The sequence below is a fragment of the Dendrobates tinctorius genome, unplaced genomic scaffold (assembly GCF_039654945.1).
Source record: "Dendrobates tinctorius isolate UK_male_01 unplaced genomic scaffold, ASM3965494v1 ptg000402l, whole genome shotgun sequence".
NCBI lineage: Eukaryota > Metazoa > Chordata > Amphibia > Anura > Dendrobatidae > Dendrobates > Dendrobates tinctorius.
The window spans coordinates 87457-104495 of NW_027362067.1; the positions used below are offsets into that span (position 1 = coordinate 87457).

Sequence of the window (17039 nt, forward strand, 5' to 3'; positions counted from 1 at the left end):
TTCTAAACACTTTATGGAGTTTGTGCAACATTGCATGGTTGATATCCAGGAGAGGTACAAGGAGACAGAAGGGGATTATGAAACAAGCAGATTACTGAGATAAACGGTCGTCTGAACAGGTTCAAACGATTACACAGCTGTTCTATCGAGCTTCCATGGCCGGCGCACAGTAGGCTGTTTGATTTGACTAATTCTGTATTTATGAGTGTACTAAATTATACCATGGTGGGACTGGCTGCTTGTAAAAGGGTCTGAGATGGTGAGGCTGGTTATCCTACTGTAAGGGGTCAAATATAGGTGAGCATAAGCATCTCTGGAGGGGAGTTTTCTACTTAAAGAGGTTCTAACTTTTGGCCACTCTTTTATAAAGGTCTCTTGACAAGTAGATTGCAAAGTGTCCCACGGATCCAAAGTGATTGCTTGTTATCTGTGGTCCTATGGTATTTCATTTTTCAGCAGCACCACCACAGGCTGTAGGAAACATTACACAGCACTCATTTATATCACTGTTATGACGTGTGTAATGCAGGAATGAATGGATCCTCCAGAGTCCGAGATGCTCTACGCAACCGATCTTCACTCTGGCCAAGAGATGAGGACTCTCCTTTATTAACTTAGAATTTCATAGATTAGAGTGGGGGGCTTTTCTAGAAACCGACCGTTAATTTTGTCATGACTGATAGCTGCAACCTTGAAGTTCTTCACTTTCTACCATTCATGGTTAGTCGAGGGTCTGGTAGCGTAAAAGACTCCAGTGCTGTTGGACGTTCCACATAATGCTAACATATAGCAGTAGTAGTATTCTAAGGATTTATTTGTAAAGTCTTATTCTGCGTAGACTGGACTACGATAAGCCCATGTTCACAATTCATTTCTGTATAGGCCCCTTTACACGAAAGTTCATCCCAACTCTGTCCTGATATGTTCATTCTTTTGTTCTCCTAAAATATTCCATCTCTCTCTCTCTCTCTGATAGTATTTTGTTGTGAATTCTCTTACTTCTGAATCAGGGCTCCATCTGGTGGTTATTGTGGGTAGTGGAGCTGGCTGGATTGACAGAGGTCTGTCACCTGACGATGACGATTGGAAATCTGGCGTTACTGATTGGGAGTATTTAAGTGTGCAGGCTTCCCTAAATTATTGCTGGTGATTAGTTCTTCCTGTGCAACCTGAGGTCTGCTGTCTTCTGCCTGATCCTGCATTTTTAAGCTAAGTTGTTCATTTGCTAATCCTTTGCTCTTGATCTAGTTTTGCCTCTTACGGCTTTGCTGTGCGGGTTCAGCGTGCTCTCTGCTGGGGCTGTGCTGGACCCCGGTCCATATGTTACAGCTTGCGTCAGTTTGTTCAGTCCCCTGTTATATTAGTCTCTTTTGCTTTGCTGCCAGTTTGCACCAGAATGCTGATATAGTGGGGGAGAGGTCGTGAGACCTCAGTCTTTTTTGTACATCAGATGTGTTGGATTTTTTAGGGTTTTTGCGTGATTGCAGACAGTGTCTTTCCTTTCCTATCCTATCTAGACAGTTTGGACCCCATCATTTGCTCAGTCTATTTTCTGCCTGTGTTTGTCCCTCATCTGGTCTCACTGACAATATATTTGGGGGGTATCTATTTCTTTGGGGTTCTACTCCGGGGCAGTTTAGATTTCTCCTTTCTTGATTCAGTTTTAGTTAGCTCTCTGGTTGTGTCGAGGCGTCTAGGGCATCATAGGTACGCTCCACGGCTACTGTTAGTTGTGTTAGCGAATTGCAGACCCCTAATCCTAAGTTACCAACCTTTCTGATTTCCTGGTGGCCTAGTCTATTCCTGCCATCCTCCTCGGCGACCTCTTCATAACAGTAGTTTTAGAGCTCGGCCATGTCCTTTTCATTGTCCTAGCTGTAAGACCGCTGGCTGCAGCAGGAACCTCTCCTCTCTGACCTGGCTGTATTAGGACAAAAGATCACTGCATTCAGCAGAGTGTGGCAGCCTCTTTCCACTTTCGCCATTGCAAAGACACAATGATATTGCCAAATGATTGTGTATGTGACGCGCCCCAGAGGCCATGGGGTACTCCGCGCAGGGCCCATTAACTTCAATGGGAAATGTCAGTGGCAAGAACCCAGTCCATGGCCTCAGGCTGTAAGGTAAGAGGTTGAGTTGAATGGGGATTAAGTTTATGTAGTGATTTGTGACGCCACCTGAGGGATCTGATCTCCCTTTCTATCCTGCTCCCGCTCTAAGCTACGCTCCGCCCACCTCCCAGCACTCTGTGTTCCAAGCAGGGAGCCATAAAGGGTGCTCTGCTATACTACTAGTGTGTGTGGGGTGTGGGTGTTGGAATCTGGTCGGGTGCACTCACCTTACCTTGTTGTGGGGTACCACACCTCTGGTTGAGGTGTAGTACCTCTGTGGTGAATGGATCCTCAGGGGCACCACATATGAAGAAATCAGGAGATGGCTGATTGCGGATTCATCCAACAGCTATATATAACGCATGGGCGCCTTAAGTCTGACTCTTACAGGAACTGCAGCAAGGACTAAAACCAGGCTACCACTCGGGCCCCTGCGGATGAACCTGTGCACATTAGTTTTTGGCATCCTATGGTCTCCTTGACAAGTCGTGGACACCAGGGAAGCCCTCAGCCGCTAGCAATTTCAGTCTTACACTTTCAGATTTTGCATTGTATTTCACAAAGTAGTAGAAAGTGGCCAATATTCCCAGAAGCTAAAAGGTCCAGTGAAATATGTTAGTGATGGGGTGAATAATATTGTTAGTCCATTACAGATAAATGGCCTATAGATTTTATGCTTATATATGTGAGGAATATGATGCAAAAGAAAAGCATTCTTTGAGAACAGACCAGGAGATGCTGGAGAGCGGTCATATCCCTTTCTTCGTATATAAGCACAGGGGGATGTAGATAAATCAGTCAGTTTTTAAAACAGTATCTTGTTCCCGAGTTTCTGGACTACAAGAAAACATTTGAGCAGTCCATGCTCCAGCCTTGGCTGGTGGTTAGAGATGAGCGACTTATAGTCAAGTGGAATTTAATTCTATTCGAATTTTACCAAAAGCTTCATTCACCAAAATGCAGATATTGTTTGTAATTTATTTTTGCATGGATACAGCACAACGGCGGCCACTGAACCAAGAAGAACTATCATAGTGTTTAAAATGAAAAGAAATCCTTCTACTCCCCTCACTGCTCATCGCTCCGGCCTCTCCGCTTCTCACCATCATTGCCAGTTCTAATTGCCATCGCGATCGCCGACTACCTGGACCACTTTAGCTAGGCTGAGACTTCTTTTCAGATTTCTTTTCCGATGATGACCCCCTTGCTACATTAGTGATTATGCTACAATTCTCTAAGCGAGTCTACCAAATTTTGGCAACAATTGTGAACACTATGACCTCAAAACCCAGCCAGGAAATTCGTTACTTCATTGCTGGAGTTGAATATTTTAGACTGCACATCTGCCTGGCCAGGGCCAAACCTTTTGCAGCTTTGAAGAAGGGGAATACATGGATGATAATTCTCATCAATTCCTTTTTGGGCAGATAGATAAATTAATGCTCACCGTCCTCAGCCAAAGAATGTAGCTTGGTGACATTTCGTTCTACTGCAGACAGAATAGAAGGGAGAGGCTCCTGCTGCAGCTAATTGTCTTACAGCTGTGAGCTGGTAGGAAGATGCAGAGCAAGCGTTAACCAGGGGTTTAATTTAACAGGTATTCTCCTCGCAGGGAGAAAACGGGGATAACAGTATAAAGGAACACAGGGTAGGTAACTCAGGGAAGTGGGTGTGAAGAATAGGGTAGGAAGTTCAAGATTAGCAAATTTATCAGTCCAACGACATCAGAATGCGGTTTGTTCAGGATGTGGATGTTAGCGCAAAAGCAGTGGTGCATAAGGCTGTGTGCACACGCTGCGGATTTTGCTGCGGTTCCGCAGCGGTTTTGGCCGCTGCGGACCCGCAGCAGTTTGTGCTGCGGTGTACAGTACAATGATTCCCTATGGGAATCAAAAACCGCAGTGCAGACGGTGCGGAATTTTCCGCGCGGATTATCTGCGGTTTTCAATCCGCAGAAAGAATTGACATGTCAATTCTTTCTGCGGATTCTCCTGCGGTTTGCCATCTCCTCCATTGAGGAGATGAAAAACCGCAGGGCAAAACCGCAGAGCAATCCGCAGGTAGAACCGCAGGTCTTTTGACCTGCGGTTTCACCTGCGGATTGTACAAAATCCGCGCGGATGAATCCGCACCTTTTCCGCAGCGTGTGCACACAGCCTTAGGGGTCTGGTATGCTCCTGGAAAAGATGGCGTCCTGGATCCTGGTGGTGATTCCTCATGGTACGGTGTAGTCCTGGAAAAGATGAGGTCTTGGCTCCTGGCGTCGACGGTGATTCTTTGTGGTCTGGTTGGTGATCGGTGTGTCAGGAAACGACGAGCCGGACAGAGCGGTCTTTCCCTCTGTCAGCGTACAGAGACAACGAGCGACTCAATTCAGGTACAAAGGGAAATCCCTCACAGCGGGTGTCCCAATTCTCCCGTCAGTGCGTGCGCGCGCTTATGTCCTGACTGGGCGTCCTGTCACTCATGGTCAGCGGGGACCAGGTACATCGTTGTCGGCAGTCTGTTAGCAACTTTTAGCCTCTGCTGGTTTAGGCCTGCTCTGGCAGTTGGCTTTTCTACAGAAGACCTGACACTGCCCTCCTGCGCGCTGCACGTTCCCGCGGAAGCTCACTGATTTCCCACGTGCTGTGGCCCTTTTATCTTAGCCACACACCCTATTCCTAGGTACAGAGGTTAGTCCGGGGCCTTAAGGTTTCCCCCATGAAGCCTGGGTGACGGCCCCGACAGTTCCGGACCCGTCACGGAGTAGGTAGGCCTGATCCGGGTCCTCTCCTTACACAGCTACACACAGAATGAGGAGGACATGGCTGCGATCCCGAGACAAATCAATTTGTTAAATATTTCTCTATTTTAATTGTAATGAGACTAGAAAAGATCAGAAAGAGAGAAAAAGTGTGTGTGCATCTAAATTTTTTTTTTTTCCTACATTCACTGTTGCTTTGAATTGAATTTTTTTTAATTATCCCTTTGTCCCAATTGAATATAGGTAGGCCAGCAACTTCTTAGACTTTGATGGGATCTATTAAGAATGTTTCCCTTACTATTAATAATGACCCGGTGAGCCCCCCAATTGATCACTTGTACTTACAAATCCATTTTCTTTCTGCTTGCCCCCCCTTTTATTGCATCCAGGCTTGTACTGGCCCACGGGCGAACAGGAGAATCCACCGGTGGGCCCTTGTGCAAGAGTGTACCACCACCCTCTTATATGAGTAGTACTTGGCACTATGTACTGGAATCTGTTGTGAGTTCATTTTTCCCTTCACCAGTGAGGTCTGATGAACTCCCTCTTCTGGCGAAGGAAGGTAGTGAGGCTGATTACCAAACAGCTGAGCAGGTAGATGATGACTGGGTCACAGGAACTGATAACTGGATATAAGGCAGCCGACGCCCTGCTGCCTTGCTGGTGATTTTCCTGCTGGATTCTTGGAGACTAGTCTGATTTCTGCTTCTCAAAGCTAAATTTTGCTCTGCTTTTTGTACTCTTTAGTTCTGGTTTTGTTTGCCTTGTTTTTTGGAGTTCAGCCATCCCCGGCCGGGGGTGAGCTGAATTCCATTTTTGTCTCTGATCTGTTGATCTCTGGCTCTGTCTTCAGAATATACCTGAGTGCTGATATAGTCTTTTTGAAGCCTAGCGTCTTCAGGGCCTGTTTTTCCTATAGGTCTGTTGGTTCATTTTTGGATAGGGTTTTTGCGGATTGCAGACAGCAGCTTTTCTATCCTGTTCTATTTAGTTAGCTTGGGCCCCATCATTTGCTCAACCTATCTTTCTATCTGTGTTAGTGTTTTTCATCTTGCTTCACAGTCATATGTTGGGGGCTGCCTATTGCTTTGGGGTCTGCTCTGGGGCAGTTTAGGTTTCCCCTTTCTGTCTTTAGGCTGATTTAGTTCTCCGGCCATGATCGAGGGGTCTAGGGCACCGTAGGAACCCCCCACTGCTACTGCTAGTTGTTGTGGATAGGTTCAGGGGTCTGCAATCCGATAACTTCCAACTTCTCTGGTTTTCTGGACTTAGCTATTATTTTTGTTTTTTCCTCCTTCTGTGACGCATCATATCAGGAATCACTATGCGCACATAAAGTAGAGGCGGCATCTTATTCATCTAACAATCTGCTTAGTTCATTGTTATATAGATTTGTTATCGAGGATAATGTTACATTTGCATGTAGCTTAAAAATGGGGCCCTGGAGTCTGACACTGGTGGCATCTCTGTATCATTCATTGCAATCCGCTTTCCCCTCTGGGGGCTGGTAATGCTCCCCTATAGATGTAGAGAAGGCTTTAAAATGAGGAAATCAAAAATAAGGTCTCAATTTGGTGACGTTTTAGCAGTCATGTTGGGTTCATGGATGATGAGCTCTAAAACTTCTACCAGTAATGCAATGGAGATTTTATAAATGTCTTCTGCAAGATCAAAAGGTTCACAAACAAAGATCTGTAAAACCAATGTCCAATATTTCAGTGCAAACCCGCCACCGTGTTAACAGGTAGCCAGGGAGGGCCGGCTCTGCCTTGGGAGCCATAAGTCACTTTCTTAGGTTTCAATGCTATCAGGTTCCGGTGCTAAAAAGAGGCGACATTTGCGCACAGTTAAACTACAGGTGTAAATTTTTCCAAGGAAAGCGCTTTATTGCGTCCGCCGGGTCTGTTAATGGGGCTTCATTTGGTTACCTGATCAATGTGCACGGTTGCAGAACAATACAGTAAAAATGACATATGGGACAAAATGAGCAAAAAGTCGGGTCACAGAGGAAGAAGCCGGCTTCATAAATGCATGCTGACACTTGTATGTGAAGGAGAAATTTGTGGCACCTTGTAAGTTGCACTAAACAGCGAAGATTTATAGGATATAATACAATGACCATCTCTGGATGAGGAAGAAAAATCCCAGAAATGTATAATACCGATCAGTGGTCAGAGGGCTGATAATGCAAGTGGATCGCCCTCACCCAGGGCGGCGGGGTACTCGGAGCCGGGCCCGTTGGTTTCAATGGGAGATGTCACGGCAGCTGTGACCCAGTCCGTAGCCCTGGGCGTCCATTGTAAAAGGGGAATGGTTGAACGTGTGGATGATGATTAAAGTTTGAGTGAATGATTCGTGACGCCACCTGTGGTGTTCGGCCAAGAAGATGTTAAGCCGACGCTGCAGACAGATCCTCTGGGACAGATGGTGTGGTGCAGCAATGATGTTGTGGCCCTCCACAGGTAGGGCAGTAGTCCCAGGGCAGTATAGATGAAGAGAGGGGAGAGACGTAGATGGTGCAGTGCCAGGCACAGATGTAGCAGTGCTTAATGTTTTGACACCGGAATAAGTGGAGGACACCAGGGCATGTAGTTCCAAAGCTTTACTCAGTCTGTGATGGTACAGGTGCCTGCATCCATGCCGTGCCCTCCGGGTCAGGAGCTCAGCCAACCTCCAGGCAAGATGAAGTACTCCCTTCCAACACTCCGCCAACATGTGCCTTTTCTGAACGTCTCCCTATTTGCGCCTATAGTAAAGTACTCTCAGAACTGAGTTACACTGGAGTTCCTCCTGTCAGATGTTCCTATGAACTCTACTTGTACGGCAGACAGCTGTAGCCTGCTTCGGGGACTCCTTGCTACTAAGTCCGGCTCACTCACGTTGCTGTTGTGCCCCCAAGTCTTGTGTGGGAATAAAGTGGTGACAACTTCTATTCCTCTGGTGTCTGCTGCAGGACCATTAGTATCCATACAACCTTGGGGACCGGACCCCGGCCATGCGCTGTGAACTTGGGAAGGGTTCTCCTCTAACCCTAATCCTCAGTCCTCCTCTTCTCCTTACGTTCCATTCAAAACTATCTTTCTTATAAAGAGTCAGGCTTTCCATCAATGTCTCTTTCCTGTGCCAGCAGACCCAGGTCACTGAGGTCCGCTGCAGCACTTCCTTCGTCCATCCCACTCCGGGGATCTTCTCTCTCCTTCTGACCCTGTCAGACTGACTGAATCCTAAACTCCTCCCAATCTTTTGGTGCAGACTAAGCTCCACCCACCTCCCAGGACTCTTTGCGTTCCAAGCAGGGAGCCACCAAAGGGTGCTTTGCTACACTACTATGTTGTGTGGGATGCAGGTGTTGGCGTGTGGTCAGGTGTCTCCACCTTACCTGGATGGTGGGGTACCACACCTCAGGAGGAGGTGCAGTACCTCTGTGGCGACTGAACCCTCAGGGGCGCCACACACGGTGCTCGCAATCATGTGGGGCTGAAGATACCACCATTAGTAGAGTAAAACCTGGGCACAATTTGTTTAAGATCTTATGGTCAGTGAGGTCCGCTCTCTCCCTCCTGTAGAGTGTAAGCTTTTAAGGTCAGTGGGGTCCTCGCTCTCCTGTAGACTGTAAGCTCTTATGGTCAGTGGGGTCCTCTCTCTCTCCTGTAGGGTGTAAGCTCTTATGGTCAGTGGGGTCCTCTCTCTCCTGTAGAGTGTACGCTCTTATGGTCAGCGTGGTCCTCTCTCTCCTGTAGGGTGTAAGCTCTTATGGTCAGTGGGGTCCTCTCCTGTAGGGTGTAAGCTCTTATGGTCAGTGGGGTCCTCTCCTGTAGGGTGTAAGCTCTTATGGTCAGCGTGGTCCTCTCTCTCCTGTAGGGTGTAAGCTCTTATGGTCAGCGGGCTCTCTTTCTCTCTAGGGGCATGTCCAGGGTTGGGTATAAGAGTCCATGATATATCAGGATGATATATGACAAGGATGACTGACAGATGACTAGAGAGAGAGAGTAAGATGGATGGCAAGAGAGTGAGACTAATAAGAGAGCAAAAGAGAGGACAATGCTTGCTACAAGAGCTTACATTCTCCAAAAGAGAGCTGACACTGCTAGTCATAAGTCCATCCATGGAGGAGGAAGAGAAACTGCATATAATACTGGGGTGAAGAAGAAAGTCCAGCGGCCATAGCAGCAAAATGTCAGTGCCTGCCATAGACTAAGAGGAGACTGATATGTCATGGACTTCTATACCCCACCCTGGACATGTCATTGTCATCTTGTCAACTCAATTCAAATGACCTTTATTAGCAGGACTAAGTACATGTTAGCATTGCCAAAGAAAATGGTAAAAATAGGGGGACAGGGGTAGGGGTGCATATAGAGGTCCAGGATATATTAGGCTCCTTTTAGAGGATGGCGGCAACTCCAGGGTTGGATATAGGAGTCCATGTCGTATCAGGCTCTTAGTCGGGGGATAGTGACATGTGTAGTAGAATCATAGAATCATAGAGTTGGAAGGGACCTCCTGGGCCATCTGGTCCAACCCCCTGCTCAAAGCAGGATTTGCTAAATCATCCCAGTCAGATGTCTGTCCAGCCTCTGTTTGAAGACTTCCATTGAAGGAGAACTCACCACTTCTCGTGGCAGCCTGTTCCACTCATTGATCACTCTAACTGTCAAAAAGTTTTTTCTAATATCTAAGGCTAGTTTCACACTAGCGCTTTTGAGCGCAGCGACGGCCTGCGCACGGCCGCCGCTAAGCCCCGCCCCTGCCGCGCCTCCGCCGATAGCTCCACCTACCGGCGCAAGACGCTGTATGCGTCCTGCGTCCCCTATCTTTATCACTGGGGGCGCAGGCCGTGCGCAGCATGCGTTTGGCGGCGCATGCGTCCTTTTGACGGTGCGCCGACCTGCGCCAAACGCAACCTGCTGCAGTTCGGTTGCGCTCGGCGCACCATCAAAAAGGCGCATGCGCCGCCAAATGCATACTGCGCACAGCCTGCGCCCCCAGTGACAAAGATAGGGAACGCAGGACGCATGCAGCGTCATGCGCCGGTAGGCGGAGCTACCGGCGGAGGCGCGGCAGGGGGCGGGGCTTAGCGGCAGCCATGCGCAAGCCGTCGCTGCGCTCAAAAGCGCTAGTGTGAAACTAGCCTAATCTGTGTCTCCTCCCATTCAGTTTCATCCCATTGCTTCTAGTCTTTCCTTGTGCAAATGAGAATAAAGATGATCCTTCTACAATGTGACAGCCCTTTAGATATTTGTAGACAGCTATTAAGTCTCCTCTCAGTCGTCTCTTTTGCAAACTAAACATTCCCAAATTCTGCAACCTTTCCTCATAAGACAGGGTTTGCAGACCGGTCACCATTCTGGTCGCTCTTTTCTGAACTTGCTCCAGTTTGTTGGTCTTTTTTAAAATGTGGTGCCCAAAACTGGACACAATATTCCAGATGAGGTCTGACCAAAGAATAGTAGAGGGAAATAATGACTTCACGTGATCTAGACTGTATGCTTCTGTTAATACATCCTAGAATTGCATTTGCCTTTTTTGCTGCTGCATCACACTGTTGACTCATATTCAGTCTGTGATCTATTAGTATACCCAAGTCTTTTTCACATGTGCTGTCACTTAGCCCTATTCCTCCCATTCTATATATGCTTTTTTCATTTTTATTGCCCAGATGTAGTACTTTGCATTTCTCCCTGTTAAAAACCGTTCTGTTGGTTGCTGCCCACTTCTCCAGTTTATTTATCTTTTTGAATCCTCTCTCTCTCTTTTCTAGTATTAGCTATCCCTCCTAGCTTTGTGTCATCAGCAAATTTAATCAGTTTACCCTCAATTCCTTCATCTAAATCGTTGATAAAGATGTTGAACAATACAGGGCCCGGGACAGAGCCATGTGGTACCCCACTTGAGACATTCTTCCAACTGGATGTGCAGCCATTTACGACCACTCTTTGGGTCCGATCACTAAGCCAGTTATGAATCCACCTAACAGTTGCCTTGTCCATTCCATACTTAGTCATTTTTTCAATAAGGATTGTATGAGAGACTTTGTCAAATGCTTTGCTGAAGTCAAGATATACTATATCTACAGCATTTCCTTGATCCACCCAATCAGTGGTTCCATCATAGAAGGAAATTAAGTTAGTCTGACATGACTTACTAGTTACAAACCCATGCTGACTCTGTTTAATCACTTCATTCTTATCCAGGTACTGACATACATGTTGGTTAATAATTTGTTCAAAGATCTTTCCTGGTATAGAAGTCAGACTCACCGGCCTATAGTTGGCTGGGTCCACCTTCTTCCCCTTTTTGAAGATAGGAACAACATTTGCTCTTCTCCAGTCTTCTGGCACTTCTCCTGTTCTCCAAGAATTTTCAAAGATTATGGAGAGGGGTTCAAACATTTCTTCTGCTATCGCCTTCAGCACTCTGGGGTGTAATTCATCTTGACCTGGAGACTTGAATTCATTTAGGTTAGCTAAGTGTTTCCTCACTATCTTTCTGTTTATAGATATCCTGGATTCTTCTATTCCCTTAATAGGACAGTGAAGAACAGTTGATGTTACATTTCCTTTCTGAGAGAAAACAGATGCAAAATAGGAATTTAAAAGTTCAGCCTTCTCAACATCCTGTCTTACCATTTCATCATTTTCATCCTGTAAAAATCCTATAGCATCTTTGACTTTTCTTTTACTTTTGACATATCCCCAAAATCCTTTATTATTGCTTTTGACATCTCTTGCAAGCCTCAATTCATTTTCAGCTTTAGCTAATCTGATTTGTGCCCTGCAGGTTCTGCAGACAGCATTATATTCTTCTTTAGATATGCCTCCCTCTTTCCATTTTATAAACATTTTTTTCTTCCTTTTTAGCATGTGCTTAAGTTCTGTGTTCATCCATCCTGGTTTCCTTAAATGCTTCCTATTCTTCCCTCTTTTCGGAATTGTTAACAACTGTGCTTTGAGAATTTCATCTTTCAAGATTTCCCATCCTTCCTGGACATTTTTGTCTTTAAGGATATCCAGCCATTGGATCCCTCCAATTCTCTTTCTGAATCCCTTAAAATCTGCCTTTCTGAAATCTAACCTTGACGTCTGAGTCTTCACAGGTCTTCCGCCTCTAGTTATCCAAAATTCTAAAATAGCATGGTCGCTACCTCCTAGGGTCCCAGCCACTTTTACCTCCTCAACCATTTCCTCCCTGTTTATAAGGATTAGATCCAAGGTAGCAGTTCCCCTTGTTTTCTCCCTTGCCTTTTGGAAGATAAAGTTGTCAGCAAGAGAGGATAAGAATTTCCTTGACCTGTTAGTTTTGCCTGAGAGAGATTCCCAACAAATGTCTGGATAGTTGAAATCTCCCATGACAACTATGTCATATTTTTTGGAGAACTTGGCCATTTGATGCATAAAGAGTTCATCCATATCTTCAGCTTGCACAGGCGGCCTGTAGTAAATGCCTACAATGGTGTCCTTTCCATTGTTCTGTCCTTGTATTCTTACCCAAACAGTTTCCACAGAACTCCCAGTCTCTGAAGCTTCAATCTCTGTGCAGATATACGCATTTCTAACATACAATGCGACACCTCCTCCTCGTTTATCAAGTCTGTGTCTTGCAAATAAGTTGTATCCTTCTAGCCTTGTATTCCAATCATGTGTATTGTCCCACCAAGTTTCAGTGATTCCAATGACATCATATTTCTTTTCCTGTGTTAGTAGTTCCAATTCTCCTTGTTTGTTGCCCATGCAGGTACGCGGGATTCAGTGACGAGATGGGAGCCGGAGTGAACTGAGAATGATATATATATCTCTAAGGGGCTATCTCGAGCAACCAACAAGCTAATAAGTTATCCTCGCAGGGATCAGAACAATAATACACAGGTAAGACGATAATAACTACCCAGTCAGAACCAGTAACTATGAGGCCGTGGTATGGCCGACTACGGGTCCAGGAACTACGTTTGATCAACTCCACGTATCACTTTTCCTCCTCTGGGCCCAGCCGACGAGGAGTTGACGTAAGCTTCTGGCGTTCCTACGCCCAGGTGCAGCGTGGGCACAACAGGCCCCTGAAGAGTTCCTCTGCGTTGTGGAATGGCGGTGGCTGGGGCCCTGGACGTGTAGGCCGCTGCCGCGGGCTGGAGTCGGGTGGCCGTGGGTGGCGGCAGGCGGATTGGAATCGGGCAGTGGAGGCCGCGGGTGGCATCGGGCAGGCCGGAGTCTCGGGTTGGAATTGGGCAGTGGCAGCCGTGGGTGGCAGCGGGCTGGAGTGATGGGAGCGGGGGGCGGTCGTTTGGTCGGCGTCCCTCGGCTGGGCTCCTTGGTGCTGCCCAGTCTCTCTCTGGTTGTCGCTCATTCCTTCTGGCTCTGGCTCTCTGGCACCACCTAGGCTTCCTGCTCCTTCTCTCCCGCTCTGAGTCCCCCTGCTGGCGTTCCCAGTTCTTTTATATCAGCTCTGCCCCCACTCCTTCTAGAACTGTCTCTGATCAGTCCTCTAATTATGTCCCCCAGAAACAGTTTCCCTAGGAACCTTGGTGACAGTCTCCTTGGTTCCGGTCCGGTTACACAGTGGGGACTCTTCCCCCCCCTACACTTGTCCAGGGTGAGGTATAGAAGTCCATGACATATAAGGCTCCTCTTAGTCTGTGGCAGGCACTGACATATTCTGCTGCTAAGAGGAGCCTGATATATCATGGACTTCTGGACCACTATATGCACCCTACTTTTACCATTTGCTTTGGCAATGCTAACATGTACTTAGTCCTGCTAATAAAGCTCACTCGAATTGAATTGACAAGATGAAAATGACATGTCCAGGGTGGAGTATAGAAGTGTGGCGCCCCTGAGGGTTCAGTCGCCACAGAGGTACTTCACCTCCTCCTGAGGTGTGGTACCCCACCATTCAGGTAAGGTGGAGACACCTGACCATACTCCAACACCTGCATCCCACACAACATAGTAGTGTAGCAAAGCACCTTTGATGGCTCCCTGCTTGGAACACGAAGAGTGCTGGGAGGTGGGTGGCGCTTAGTCTGCACAAGAGGGCGGGAGATTATTAGTACTAGGTCAGTCTGAGAGGAGATCCCCTGAGTGGGAAGGATGGAAGGAGGTGCTGCAGCAGTCTCCTGTGACCTGGAGCTGCAGGCACTGGAAAGTGATATAGAAAGCCTGATTCTCCATAAGGAAGAAAGATTTGTACAGAACGTAAGGAGAAGAGGAGAACTAAGGACTAGGGTCAGAGCAGAACCCTTCCTCAAGTTCTAAGCGCAAGGCCGGGGTCCGGTCCCCGAGGTTGTATGGATACTAATGGTCCTGCAGCAGACACCGGAGGAATAGAAGTTGTCACCACATTATTACCACACAAGACTTGGGGTACAACAGCAACGTGAGTGAGCCGGGACTTAGTAGCAAGGAGTCCACGAAGCAGGCTACAGCTGTCTGCCGTACAAGTAGAGTTCAAAGGAACATCTTAAAGGAGGAACATGGGTTTAACACACAACCACAAGTACTTCATTACTAACGCTAGAAAGGAGACGTTCAGAAAAGGCATATGTTGGCGGAGTGTTGGAACGGAGTACTTCATCTTGCCTGGAGGTTGGCTGAGCCCCTGACCTGGAGGATACAGCACCAAGGTGGGAACCTGTATGCACAACAGACTGTGAGTAAAGCTTTGGAACTACATGCCCTGGTGTCCTCAGCTTATTCCTGTGCCAACCCACTCAGCACTGCTACATCTCTGTGCTTAACACTGCACCATTACGCTCTCCTCACTAGCTCTACATCTACACTGCCCTGGGACTACAGCCCTACCTGTGGAGGGCCACAACATCATTGCTGCACCACACCATCTGTCCCAGAGGATCTGTCTGCAGCGTCGGCTTAACATCTTCTTGGCCGAACACCACAGGTGGCGTCACGTATCATCCACTTATAAACTTTAATCAGCCACGCTTAACACCATCCCTTTTACATGGGTGCCCAGGGCCACGGACCGGGTCACCGCCGCTGTGACAACTCCCATTGAAACCAACGGGCCCGGTACCCAGTACCCCACTGCCCTGGCGGGCAACCCAGAAGTCCATTATGTCCGTCTCTCTCTCGTTATCCATCTCTCTATTTCGTCATCCATCTCTCTCTCATCATGCGTCTCTCCTCTCTCTCGTCATCTGTCTCTCGTCATCCTTCTCTCTCCTCTCTTCTCTCTCTCGTTATCCATCTCTCGTCATCCGTCTCTCGTCATCCGTCTCTCTCTCATCTTCCATCTCCCTCCCTCTCTTTTAGAGATCTTTTCAAAGATCCACTCTTTTCTTGTATCCAGTTTTTTACCTTCTGCATGGTACAGAAACTAACTCCAGATCCAATCTTGATTTCTTTAGGGTTGATCAGTGTTACCTGTTGATTCAGTTGCTGCTCTTGATTGGTCTTGAAGCTGTGCGATTAAAAATTATATACAGTATATACAGTGAGTAATGCATGTGTTTTTGATTTCTGTTCCATGTTGTCTGAATACCGTATGTCCAAAGATACATAATCGATAATCAGTTGTGTAACTATCATTCCCACAGATTTGGGTATTCATGGACCATGCTGAGATCAGTTTCACATATTTTGTGAAATATTGTTTTTGCTCAGGTAACAAAACTGTCTATCCGCCAGGTCCCATGTCATGAGATGACAACCTCATACATACCTATGAGTTCTAAGCTGAGATCAGGAGACCCGGTGGTCAGGACAATATTCAGATCAGAGCACAATGTTTCATAGATGTTTGAAACCATCCATAATTATTCAGGTGTCTTATGATATTGCCAGCATTGTTGCTATTGAGGTTGCAGAAGTTTTATTTTTGACCAAACCAGGGAACCCATAGAGCTTCCATGTAGTTTACATTAGGTGAGCCTACTCGGGACCAGGTTTCTACAGTCCTCCACCACATATTTACTGGTCCTCTCTGTTAGACCGTTTCAGATTCTGACACCATCACATTTGGCACATTGAATCCTGATGCGTTTAGATGCTTCAAAAAGTCAGGATCCAGGACCCAAGAGTAAGGACTGGGAGCAAAACGTAGGAATCTCCTGTCAGATATGGATAGACTTTGGGGGATAGATTGATTCAGGAGTCTGATCTGTTCTAGGGTCTAAATTTATTTTGTACTCTAGTATTACGCATAAATTGATTTTTATGTCCGGTCTGAGATTTGAATTTATTTTGAGGTCTGAATTGGGGTTTGGATGACTTTTGGAGTCTGGTTTGTGGTCTGAATACATTTTGATGTCTAAATTAATTTATGGGTCTGGAAAGGGTTCTACATTATGTTTGTAGTTTGGGCCAAGTCATGAATTAATTTGAGGTTCTGCAATCTGTAATGTCAATTTGCATGACCCTTTTCACAAAAGATGTATGTAAGAAGGTGGAGGTGTTGCCCACGTCTCCCCCCCCCATGATGACATGTATATTGTTGCAATTCATTATGACATTTTAATGATTAATAATCTGTAATGATAATGAAAGGTGTTCTGCCCGCTACAGATAGTTGATAGGAAAAAGTAGAATTAAAGATTGGGACTAACCCAGAGTGGGAGTGGTTAAAGTAAAATAGGGGAAGGCAGATAGGGCCTAGCTTCCAGCTAGAGCAGACCTTGGGTCTGATTAGTTAGCAGAACTACATGAATTGGGTGTACCTAAAGTGAGCAGATATCGAGTCAATGGATACCATGATTCAGAGTGGAGATAAGGAAAAGTGTTAGAAGGAGTGAGTGATTCTCCAGAGATTAGATCGAAGGCATGCAGCCTTACGTGACGCTACAGGGTTATTTGACCGCAAAATGATGGAGCAGTGCCAAGAAGGAAAACCTGACGAAGAGAGTGCCCCATGTGGTAGTTCCAAGTGTCGGCAAGCGAAGAAGTTAACTATCGGCCATAGTGGAACAAATCGCTCCCCTAACGGAATAAAGGATGTGGAACCGTGGGTTGAAAACTCAGACTTTCATTTGGTGGTTAGTGGTGCTGTTCTTGGAGACTAGGAAAGGTCGCCAAAAGCTGTGCTGGGTGGTCGTGAAGCTAGAGAGGCGAACGGACAGAGAGAGCGGATCAAGCTCAAGAAGTCACAGAATGTGTATGAAAACATCATATGCTCTAAGAGAAGAGTCCACCAAGTTTTGTACCCACCATCCACTGTACATATTTCTCCCAAAA

At 46.6% G+C, this 17039-nt stretch overlaps 1 long non-coding RNA gene across 1 annotated transcript in view; it reads left to right on the forward strand.

The window, feature by feature from the left end:
• Window positions 1-12861, forward strand: part of LOC141076379 (uncharacterized) — a 32405-nt gene extending 19544 nt beyond the window's left edge. Inside the window, exon 5 of the long non-coding RNA XR_012227474.1 lies at window positions 12592-12861. This is a non-coding gene — a long non-coding RNA (uncharacterized lncRNA). The remainder of the gene's footprint in view (window positions 1-12591) is intronic.
• The last annotated feature ends 4178 nt before the right edge of the window (window positions 12862-17039 follow it).